This window comes from Mandrillus leucophaeus, unplaced genomic scaffold (assembly GCF_000951045.1).
Source record: "Mandrillus leucophaeus isolate KB7577 unplaced genomic scaffold, Mleu.le_1.0 Scaffold339, whole genome shotgun sequence".
Taxonomy (NCBI): domain Eukaryota; kingdom Metazoa; phylum Chordata; class Mammalia; order Primates; family Cercopithecidae; genus Mandrillus; species Mandrillus leucophaeus.
Genome location: NW_012103576.1, coordinates 3,034,074 through 3,044,458, shown reverse-complemented (window position 1 = coordinate 3,044,458; position 10,385 = coordinate 3,034,074).

Below are 10,385 nucleotides of genomic sequence, written 5' to 3'. Positions count from 1 at the left end.
GGGTTCAAGCGATTCTCCTGCCTCAGCCTCCTGAGTAGCTGGGATTACAGGCACCCGCCACCATGCCCGGCTAATTTTTTGTATTTTTAGTAGAGACAGGGTTTCAACATGTTGGCCAGGCTGGTCTCGAACTCCTGACCTCAGGCGATCCACCTGCCTCGGCCTCCCAAAGTGCAGGGATTACAGGCGTGAGCCACCACGCCCAGCTGGTGTACAAGGTTTTTAAAAAAGCTTTATGAAGATAAAGTTCATATAAGATACAATTTATGCACTTAAAGTATGCAATTCAGTGGTTTTTAGTATATTCACAGGTATATACAACCATCACCACAGTCAATTTTAGAACACTGTCATCGCCCTAAAAAGAAATTCTGTGCACATTTGTCACCATATCCTTACTCACCTCACCCCTCCTTTCAGCTACCTTCCTGCCCTATACAACTACTAGTCTACTTTTTGTCTGTGCAGATTTCCCTCTTTTTTACATTTCATGTAAATGGAATTATATAATATGCTGTCTTTTGTGACTGGCTTCTTTCCCTTAGCATAATGTTTTCAAGGTTCACTCAAGTTGTAGCATGTGCTTATTTCCTTTTTATGACTGAATAATATTCCATTGCATGACTATAGCATATTTTGTTTATTCATTTGTCAGTTGATAAACATTTGTGTTGTTTCCACTTTTGGGCTATTATGAATATTCCTGTGCAAATATTTGGGTGAAAATATATTTTTGATTCTCTTTGTTATATAACTAGGAGTGTAAATGCTGGGTCATATAACTATAATTAACTTTTTGATGGACTGTTAAACTTTTCCACTGTGGCTGAACCATTTTTCATTCCCACTAGGATTTATTAGGATTCCAATTTCTCCACAACCTGACCAACACTTGCTATTTTCCGTTTTTTTTGTTTGTTTGTTTTGGTTATAGCCATCCTAGTGGGTGTAAAGTAGTGCCATGGTTTCTGATGGCTTCTAATCTCAGAATTTCTGCCACTTCCTATAGTTAGTCCATTGGTCCCGGGTTTCACCCTTCGATCTGCTGTAGTGGGCCCACTTGTTCTCCATTCAACATCCATGTTACACAGGAACTGGGAACAGGTCAGGGAAACTAAGCCTCAGATCTGCCATCTGCCTGAGTCTGAGGCATTCTCATTTTTATTTTGATATCATTGTGCTTTAGGATGGTACACAGAAGCCCAATAAACAGCCTCTTTCTAGAGCAAGATGGCATGGGTGAGGGGTTGGAGGAGGTAAAGGAAGAGAGGGATGGAGGGAGAGGACAGAGGAGAGGACAGGGGATGAGGATCAGAAGGGATAGAAGGAAGGAGAAGAGATAAGAAAGGATGGAGAGGAAGGGAGAATTATCCATGACCTGAAAAAGTTGAACCCCTTCCTCTAGTTTCATTTCCAGTTTCTTTCCTGGCCTGAATTTGGGCCGAGCCTGATGCCCGAGGCAGGTGTTTTGTGTACATCTAGCAGCAATAATGTTACCAAGCACAGAGAAGTTTGAAGCAGGTCACATAGGAATATTTATTGGGCTTCCCAGGCAACATCATGAAGTGGGCTGACAGATTATTTGTGTTTTCAGTTTACTCTACTTATTATTATAAAAAACATCTGTAAGATTGTTGTTTTGTTTTCTTTTTTCTCAATATGAGTATGGATCCTCAGTGGCTTTTGGTCAGCTCATTCTCCTTCTGAATATGGAGACAGGTTGGAAGCAAATACACAAAGTGCTGAACCCCTAGTCATATGCCCTCAAAAGTAACATTGGCAAAATGTTAAAACTAACTCTTGTTATCTTTCTTTTAAATATCTTGGCCAGGCGTGGTGGCTCATGCCTGTAATCCCAGCACTTTGGGAGGCCGAGGTGAGAGGACCCTGAGGTCAGGAATTTTGAGACCAGCCTGGCCAACATGGTGAAACCCCATCTCTATTAAAAATACAAAAATTAGCTGGGCATGGTGGTGGGTGCCTGTAATCCCAGCTACTTGGGAGGCTAAGGCAGGAGAATCGCTCAAACTGGGAGGCAGAGGTTGCAGTGAGCTGAGATGGCACCACTGCATTCCAGCCTGGGTGACAGAGCGAGACTCCATCTCAAATAAATAAATAAATAAATATCCCTTCCCATCTGGCATCCAAGAACACATATCACTTCCCCATATTCTGCCTATCCACGTAAACTCCAGGTCCCCTAAACTCTCCTTGGCCGGAATCTAAATGTCTAAAAATGCTGGAGTTGCCCCCTACTCACGTTAGAAGAGCTGACTATAGATATCTCTTCTTGACTTGTTCAGTTATGTCATGCTGGTAGGTTGAAACTTGCCATGGTGAAAGTATTAACACCACAGGAAATCAACAAACACTACTACTGAGAGCTGGATTACCAGCACAAACCGCTGGTTGAATTCTATGGCTTCAGTCTCTATGGCCTAATGCTTAAGTAAAGGTGCCTCAGAAAGCTCCTCCTATTCTTTTAAACCAAAGCAGCAACTCCATGTTTACATTTTGAGCTTCTTCCTAATATTTTTTTTAAAGAAAAGTTTCCATCGATATGAAATAAATGACAAACATTTGAAAGCTGTTGTTCTAGGCCAAGTCACCAACTTTGAAGATGTGTTCATGGAAACCTAGAAAGGTTAGAATAGTTATTCAACATCACACATGGGACAAGAGAAAAAAGGCAGGGCAATACTAGAACATAGGTTTCCTTAATCCCAGTCCAATGCTCTTCCCATTTGTACTTATAATACTGAATTAAAATGTTTCCTGTTCTGTTTCTCATCCCATCAAAAATGAGTATGTCAAGTAGTCTGTCTAATAACATAATAAATGTTCCCAGGAACATATGTTTATTATGAGTGGGGCCTTCTAGAGAAAATGCCCCTTCAGAACACTTTAGTGAATGGAAGGTATTCACTTTAGTGAATGGAAGGAAAGAAAATAGGCAGGAGTAGAGATACCGGATATATACAAATGACAAAAATTGTGGATAAAAATTGTACAGCATTTACTGTGTGCAAAGCACTGTTCCCAGTACTTTATAAATATGAATTATTTCATACAACAACTCTATCAGTAAAGAACTCTTATTACCATCCCACTTTACAGATGGCACAGAGATATCAAATAAATTGTTGTCACAAAACTGGAAAGTGGTAAAATTAGGATTTGAACCCAGGCATTCTGGTTCTAGCATCTGGCATCTTAGCCATTATACTATCCTGTCTCTTTAGGTGATCAATAAATATATGTCTCTTTAGGTGATCAAAAAAAAATATATATATATATATATTTATACTATCCTGTCTCTTTAGGTGATCCATAAATAAATATAGTGAATAAATGAATAAGCATATAAATAGCATGAGACACCAAGATCGGAGGTTTTGGGGTATGTTTTAAATAACAGAGGGAATATCACACCCTGCTGTCTTCATGTAGAACCAAATATAAGTGAAATAGAGTAAGTAGCCAGTAGAATGTATCTCCCAGGAAGAAAAAGTTATTCCTATCAAAGATTTGGTGGAAGGGATATGCTTAATCACCTGGGTCTCTAAGATTTCAATTAATGCCTTTCCATGCCTCTCACATTTCTGATTAAGCCACTTAGTGGTAGAGAACTCTTGAGCTAGTCCCAAGGATGATCAGGCCACTTATATAATTTCTAGGAAAAGAGTTTTCACACTCCTCTGGTAACTGTATACGTAGATTGACTTAGCCTTTCAAAGTGAAAGGTTTAAATGTATGTAATCAGTACTTTGCATTATGCTATATGTCAGAGGAAAGGCACAAGTAAGTATGCAACATAGACGCTTCTCTTATGGCATTAACATCTATTGGCAAGTTAGGCCCAACACCCCAGACATGATGAGTGAGCAATGCAAGAACATGTATAATCAACTATTAACTCTGTGTGGTTCAGACTGTCCAGTACAGAAAAAAATTCAGAGAAATGGAAAATTACAGCAGATGGAAGTAGACATGGAAGGCTTGCTCTTAAGCTTGAGTTTAGACTAAGCAGGATCTCAAAGGTTGAATACAATTTAATAAGACAAAGAAGAGGCGTTTCAGATAAGAACAGTGACAGGGAAAATGTAAGGAGACAGAATTGAAAAGAATGCTTCTCTGAGACAATAATGGGACAAGTCTGATTAGAGGAAATGTTGTGTATGAGCAAGGCAGGAGAATAGGGTCTGGAGGCAGGGAACCTAAGGCCGTTTCCTGCTGACTTCCTAGAACTAAATTGAAAGGAAAACCCTAACTTTCCACGCCTAAGTAACAAGAGGACCAGAGGATACTCTCTTTGCAAACCGTCACCTTTCTGCACTGCAGATGGAACACTGAAAGCACCTCTGATTGGTTGCTTTCTGTCAGGCCTCTGAGCCCAAGCCTGCATATATACATCCAGATGGCCTGAAGTAACTGAAGAATCACAAAAGAAGTGAAAATGGCCGGTTCCTGCCTTAACTGATGATATTACCTTGTGAAATTCCTTCTCCTGGCTCAGAAGCTCCCCCACCTTGTGACCCCCGCCACTGCCTGCCAGAGAACAACCCCCTTTGACTGTGATTTTCCACTACTTACCCAAATCCTATAAAACTGCCCTACCCCTAACTCCCTTTGCTGAGTCTCTTTTTGGACTCAGCCCGCCTGCACCCAGGTGATTAAAAAGCTTTATTGCTCACACAAAGCCTGTTGGTGGTCTCTACACAGATGTGCATGACATTTGGTGCCATGACTTGGATCAGGGGACCTCCCTTGGGAGATCAATCCCTTGTCCTCCTGCTCTTTGCTCCGTGACAAAGATCCACCTATGACCTCGGGTCCTCAGACTAACCAGCCCAAGGAACATCTCACCAATTTTAAATCGGGTAAGTGGCCTCTTTTTACTCTCTTCTCCAACCTCTCTCACTATCCCTCAATCTCTTTCTCCTTTCAATCTTGGCACCACCCTTCAATCTCTCCCTTCTCATAATTTCAGTTCCTTTCCTTTTCTGGAAGAGACAGAGGAGACGCATTTTATCCGTGAACCCAAAACTCTGGCACCAGTCACAGACTCGGGAAGACAGTCTTCCCTTGGTGTTTAATCACTGTGGGATTATTCATCCACGTTTCAGAGGTGTCTGATCACCACAGGGACACCTGCCTTGATCCTTCACCTTAGGGGCAAGTACCACTTTCCAAGGGGGCAATTACCCCCCACCCCTTCTCTCCGTGTCTCTACCCTCTCTTTTCTCTGGGCTTGTCTCCTTCACTATAGGCAACTTTCCACCCTCCATTCCTCCTTCTTCTCCCTTAGCCTATGTTCTCAAGAACTTAAAACCTCTTCAACTCACACCTGACCTAAAACTTAAACACCTTATTTTCTTCTGCAATGCCCGTTGACCCCAATACAAACTTGACAATGGTTCCAAATAGCCAGAAAATCGCACTTTCGATTTCTCCATCCTACAAGATCTAGATAATTCTTGTCATAAAATGGGCAAATGGTCTAAGGTGCCTGACATCCAGGCATTCTTTTACACATCGGCCCCTCCCTCGTCTCTGTCCCCAATGCAACTGGTCCCAAATCTTTCTTCTTTCCCTCCTGCCTGTCCCCTCAGTCCCAACCCCAAGCATCACCGAATCTTTTCAATCTTCCTTTTCTACTGACCCATCTGACCTCTTCTCTCCTTCCCAGGCTGCTCCTCGCTGGGCCGAGCCAGGTCTCAATTCTTCCTCAGCCTCTGCTCCTCCACCTTATAATCTTCTATCACCTCCCCTCCTCACACCCGGTCTGGCTTACAGTTTCGTTTGGTAACTAGCCCTCCACCACCTGCCCAACAATTTCCTCTTAAAGAGGTGGCTGGAGCTAAAGGCATAGTCAAAGTTAATGCTCCTATTTCTTAATCTGACCTCTCCCAGATCAGTTAGCATTTAGGCTCTTTTTCATCAAATATAAAAACCCACCCCAGTTCATGGCTCATTTGGCAGCAACCCTGAGATGCTTTACAGCCCTAGACCCTGAAAGGTCAGAAGGCTGTCTTATTCTCAATATGCATTTTATTATCCAATCTGCTCCCGACATTAGAAAAACCTCCAAAAATTAGATTCCGGCCCTCAAACCCCACAAACAGGACTTAATTAATGTCGCCTTCAAGGTGTACAATGATAGAAAAGAGTTACAATTACTTGCCTCTGCTGTGAGACAAAACCCAGCCACATCTCTAGCACATAAGAACTTCAAAACGCCTAAGCCACAGTGGCCAGGTGTTCCTCCAGGACCTCCTCCATCAGGATCTTGCTTCAAGTGCCAGAAATCTGGCCACTGGGCGGCCAAGGAATGCCCGCAGCCTGGGATTCCTCCTAAGCCGTGTCCCATCTGTGCAGGACCCCACTGGAAATCGGCTGTCCAACTTGCCAACCAAGCAAGTAATTATGCTGAACCCCCGTGGGCACTCTCTAATTGGATGTCCTGGGTCTTCCCAATTCTTAGTGCTTTAATACCTGTTTTTCTCCTTCCCTTATTCAGACCTTGTGTCTTCTGTTTACTTTCTTAATTCATACAAAACTGTATCCAGGCCATCACCAATCATTCTATATGACAAATATTTCTTCTAACAACCCCACAATATCATCCCTTACCACAAAATCTTCCTTCGGCATAATCTCTCCCACCCTAGCTTCCCATGCCACCCCTAATCTCGCTCGAAGAAACCCTAAGAAACATTACCCATTATCTCTCCATACCACCCCCCAAAATTTTCGCTGCCCCAACAATTTACCACTATTTCATTTTATTTTTCTTATTAATATAAGAAGACAGGAATGTCAGGCCTCTGAGCCCAAGCCTGCACGTATACATCCAGATGGCCTGAAGTAACTGAAGAATCACAAAAGAAGTGAAAATGGCTGGTTTCTGCCTTAACTGATGACATTACCTTGTGAAATTCCTTCTCCTGGCTCAGAAGTTCCCCGGCTGAGCACCTTGTGACCCCTGCCCCTGCCTGCCAGAGAACAACCCCCTTTGACTGTAATTTTCCACTACCTACCCAAATCCTATAAAACTGCCCCACCCCTAACTCCCTTTGCTGACTTTCTTTTCGGACTCAGCCTGCCTGCACCAGGTGATTAAAAAGCTTTATTGCTCACACAAAGCCTGTTGGTGGTCTCTTCAAATGGATGTGCGTGACACTTTCTGCAACCAATCAGATGTTTGCACAGGAGTGTGACCTTTGTAATTTCACTTCAGCCTCTGATTGTGGGCCACCACTCATTTACGAGGTGAGCACCAAGTGGCCAATGGGAAACCTCTAGGGGGTATTTGGACCTGAGAAGATTCTGTATCTGGGGCCCTTGAGCCACTTCTCTGGCCTGCACCCACACTGTGGAGTGTACTTTTATTTTCAATAAATCTCTGCTTTCATTTTGTGGTTGCTTCATTCTTTCCTTCCTTTGCTGTACATTTTGTCTAATTCTTTGTTCAAACGCCAAGAACCCTGGACAACTTGCAGTCAAGACCCTCTACCAGTAACATATTTTGGCAAGCCAGCCAGGAGAAAGCATGTCCAAAGTTTGGGATTTATTTTTCTCCTTTCCCCTTTTACATGCAGGGAAATCTTTCTGTCTCTCTCTTTTCCTTTCTAACTCAGGACCCTCAGTGGGCAGCACTTAAGCATGCAGACAACTGCAACTTTCTGGCCAGGTCCACTCTCTGGTGAACGAAAGGCTTCCATGTGGAAGCGCCTGACCACCACCGCCCGGTTTGGGTAAGGGACCTGAGTCCTTTTCCTTGTTTTCCTTTTTCTAAGTCCTATTCCTTTTTTCCTTTTTCTGAGTTTTCCTTTTTCATTTTGCAGTCTTTCAGTGGCCGTTTCCTAGTAGCTCCTTGGTAATTGAGGGGAACTGGCTAGGGCCACTCTCTGTTGTTGTCTGAAGGCCAAGGAGAGAGCAGGGATGGCTGCCCTTCCCAGAAGGGGGAAAGACTCTTTTCTATCCTTTTCAGTGATAGTCCCTGATCCCTATGTGTGAAGCAGTTGGCAGCGGCAGTTCATCCAGGGTGAACTCACACATGTTCGGGCGACTTAAACCTTCTTTTCTTATGCTAAATTCTTCGCTTCCCCCACTTGACTGGCTAAGGACAGAAAACCCACCTAGCTATGCCAAAAAAAAAGGGGGCGTTATACTAGTCAGAGGGTCTGGGTATGTGCTAGGTGGTCTGTGGGGGGTGGGGAGGGGAATTCATGAAAGGGAATTTATTATTGCCTCAATTGAGAGTTAAAGGGTTGCTTTCAGTGGGATAGAAAAACCTTAAGGAAAGTTCATAGTAGGTCCTCAGTGGTGGAGGGAACCATTCCAAAGTGGTGCCACCATACATCTAAGGTTAGATATCTGACAGACTAAGTTAGGGCCCTTAAGGAGTGATGCCCTCAAGGAACCCAGCCTGGGCCCAGGATTTTTCCACAGGGACACCTGGATAAAATTTGGGTCACCTAGTGAGCCTTCCACCAGACCACTAGGGGCAACTCTCAATCTATTCCACCTGATTCCACTGTGGGCCACTCTCTACCAATTCCACTTGATTCCCTGCTTAGTTACATCATCCACCACTGGAATCAATTTGACTCTGACAATCTAAAGAGAAAATGCATAATTTTTTTCTACAATACTGTCTAGCCCTATTATGAGCTGCCCAGCCTGGAACAATGGGCAGTCAATGGTAGCTTAATTATGACATTATCCTGCAATTAGACCTATTTTGCAAGAGGCAGGGCAAATGGTCAGAAATCCTATATGTAAAGGCTTTCATGACCCTATACCAAACCTAACCATCTGTGAGACTCCCAGAACTCACCTCCACAAAGTTCTAAGGCAGAACTAGATATCATAGGTGACCCCCTTTTACAAGGGCCACCTGTTTCTCAGGGTGAACAACGACCACCCCGTATAGCCCCTTGCCAAGTGCTCCTGAGGCTAAAACCCAGGAGCAAACACTGGAGACCCTACTAAGTCCCCCTCACACTCAGAGGAGAACACCGTATTTAACTCTTAACCCTGCTACCTTTTAGGGAATTAGCAGGAGCCAAGGGGTCAGTCCTAGTACAGGCCCCCTTCTCTATAACTGATATACAATAATATAAGGAAAAGCTAGGAAGCTATTCTGAGAATCCTAGGAAATTTGCAGATGGGTTCCAAACTTTGACCTTAGCCTTTGATTTCTCATGGAGAGATGTTCAATTCATTCTAGCAACCTGTTGCACTCCTTCAGAAAAGGAACGAGTCTTTGAGACCACCCACCAGGAAGCAGACAAATTATTTGCCCAAAACTCTCAGGGTAATCGCTCAGGCCCAGACACAGTTTCCACTGCTGATCCTAACTGGGAATATAACACCCTTGTGGGAATGAACAGCTGGGCTAAATTTCTTGAGGCTTTCCTTTGAGGAATGAGAAAGGGAATAACTAAGACAGTAAATTATGATAAAGTAAGGGAGATTATGCAAGGCAGGGAGGAAAACCCAGCCATGTTTTATGGCAGGCTGGAGGAAGCCTTTAAAAAATACCAATCTGGACCCTTCCTTTCCCAAAGGCAAAACATTAATGGCACAGCATTTCGTTAGCCAATCTGCCCCAGACATTATATGTAAGCTCTGAAAGCTACAAATGGGGCCACAAACTAATAAAAATCGGCTTCCTGATACCACCTTTATGGTGTATAACAATTGTGACCTGGAGGAAGGAAGAAAGGGAACAGAATAAAGAAAAATTACAAGCCAAAATTGTGGCAGCCATCATTGGCAATGCCCTGAATGGTCAAAGAGTGTCGAAGGCATATCCAAAGGGCCATAAGGATAATGCCAGCAAAGGCTCTTGCTTCAAATGCAAGAAAAATGGGCTTTGGGCAAAGGAATGTTCTAAGCCCCAGCCAGGCCCCTGCTGTCAATGTGAAGGCACCAGTTGGGGCCCCTGGCACTGGAGAATTGACTGTCCCTTCTCCCACCAAGGGGCTCAGTCAGGCAAAACTCTAGCAGTGCGAAAGGAGGAATTAGATGAAGACTGAAGGGGCCTGGATTCTTCCTCACTGCCCCCGTCCAGGAACATTTTAATTACTACTGAGGAGCCTTAGGTAACTCTGGACATCACAGGCACCCAAATTCAGTTTCTTTTCGATACAGGGGCAAATTATTCTGTTCTTACTGCTTATGCAGGAAAACTTTCCTCTCAGTCCATGAGTGTTATGGGAATGAAAGGGAAGCCACAGACAAGGTTTTTTATTCCTCCTTTGATTTTTCAATTTGAGAGACAAATCTTCCAGCAGGAATTCCTAGTAGTACCAAGCTGCCCAATCCCCCTGTTGGGAAGAGATATTGTGGTTAAAACAAGGGCACTACAACAATTT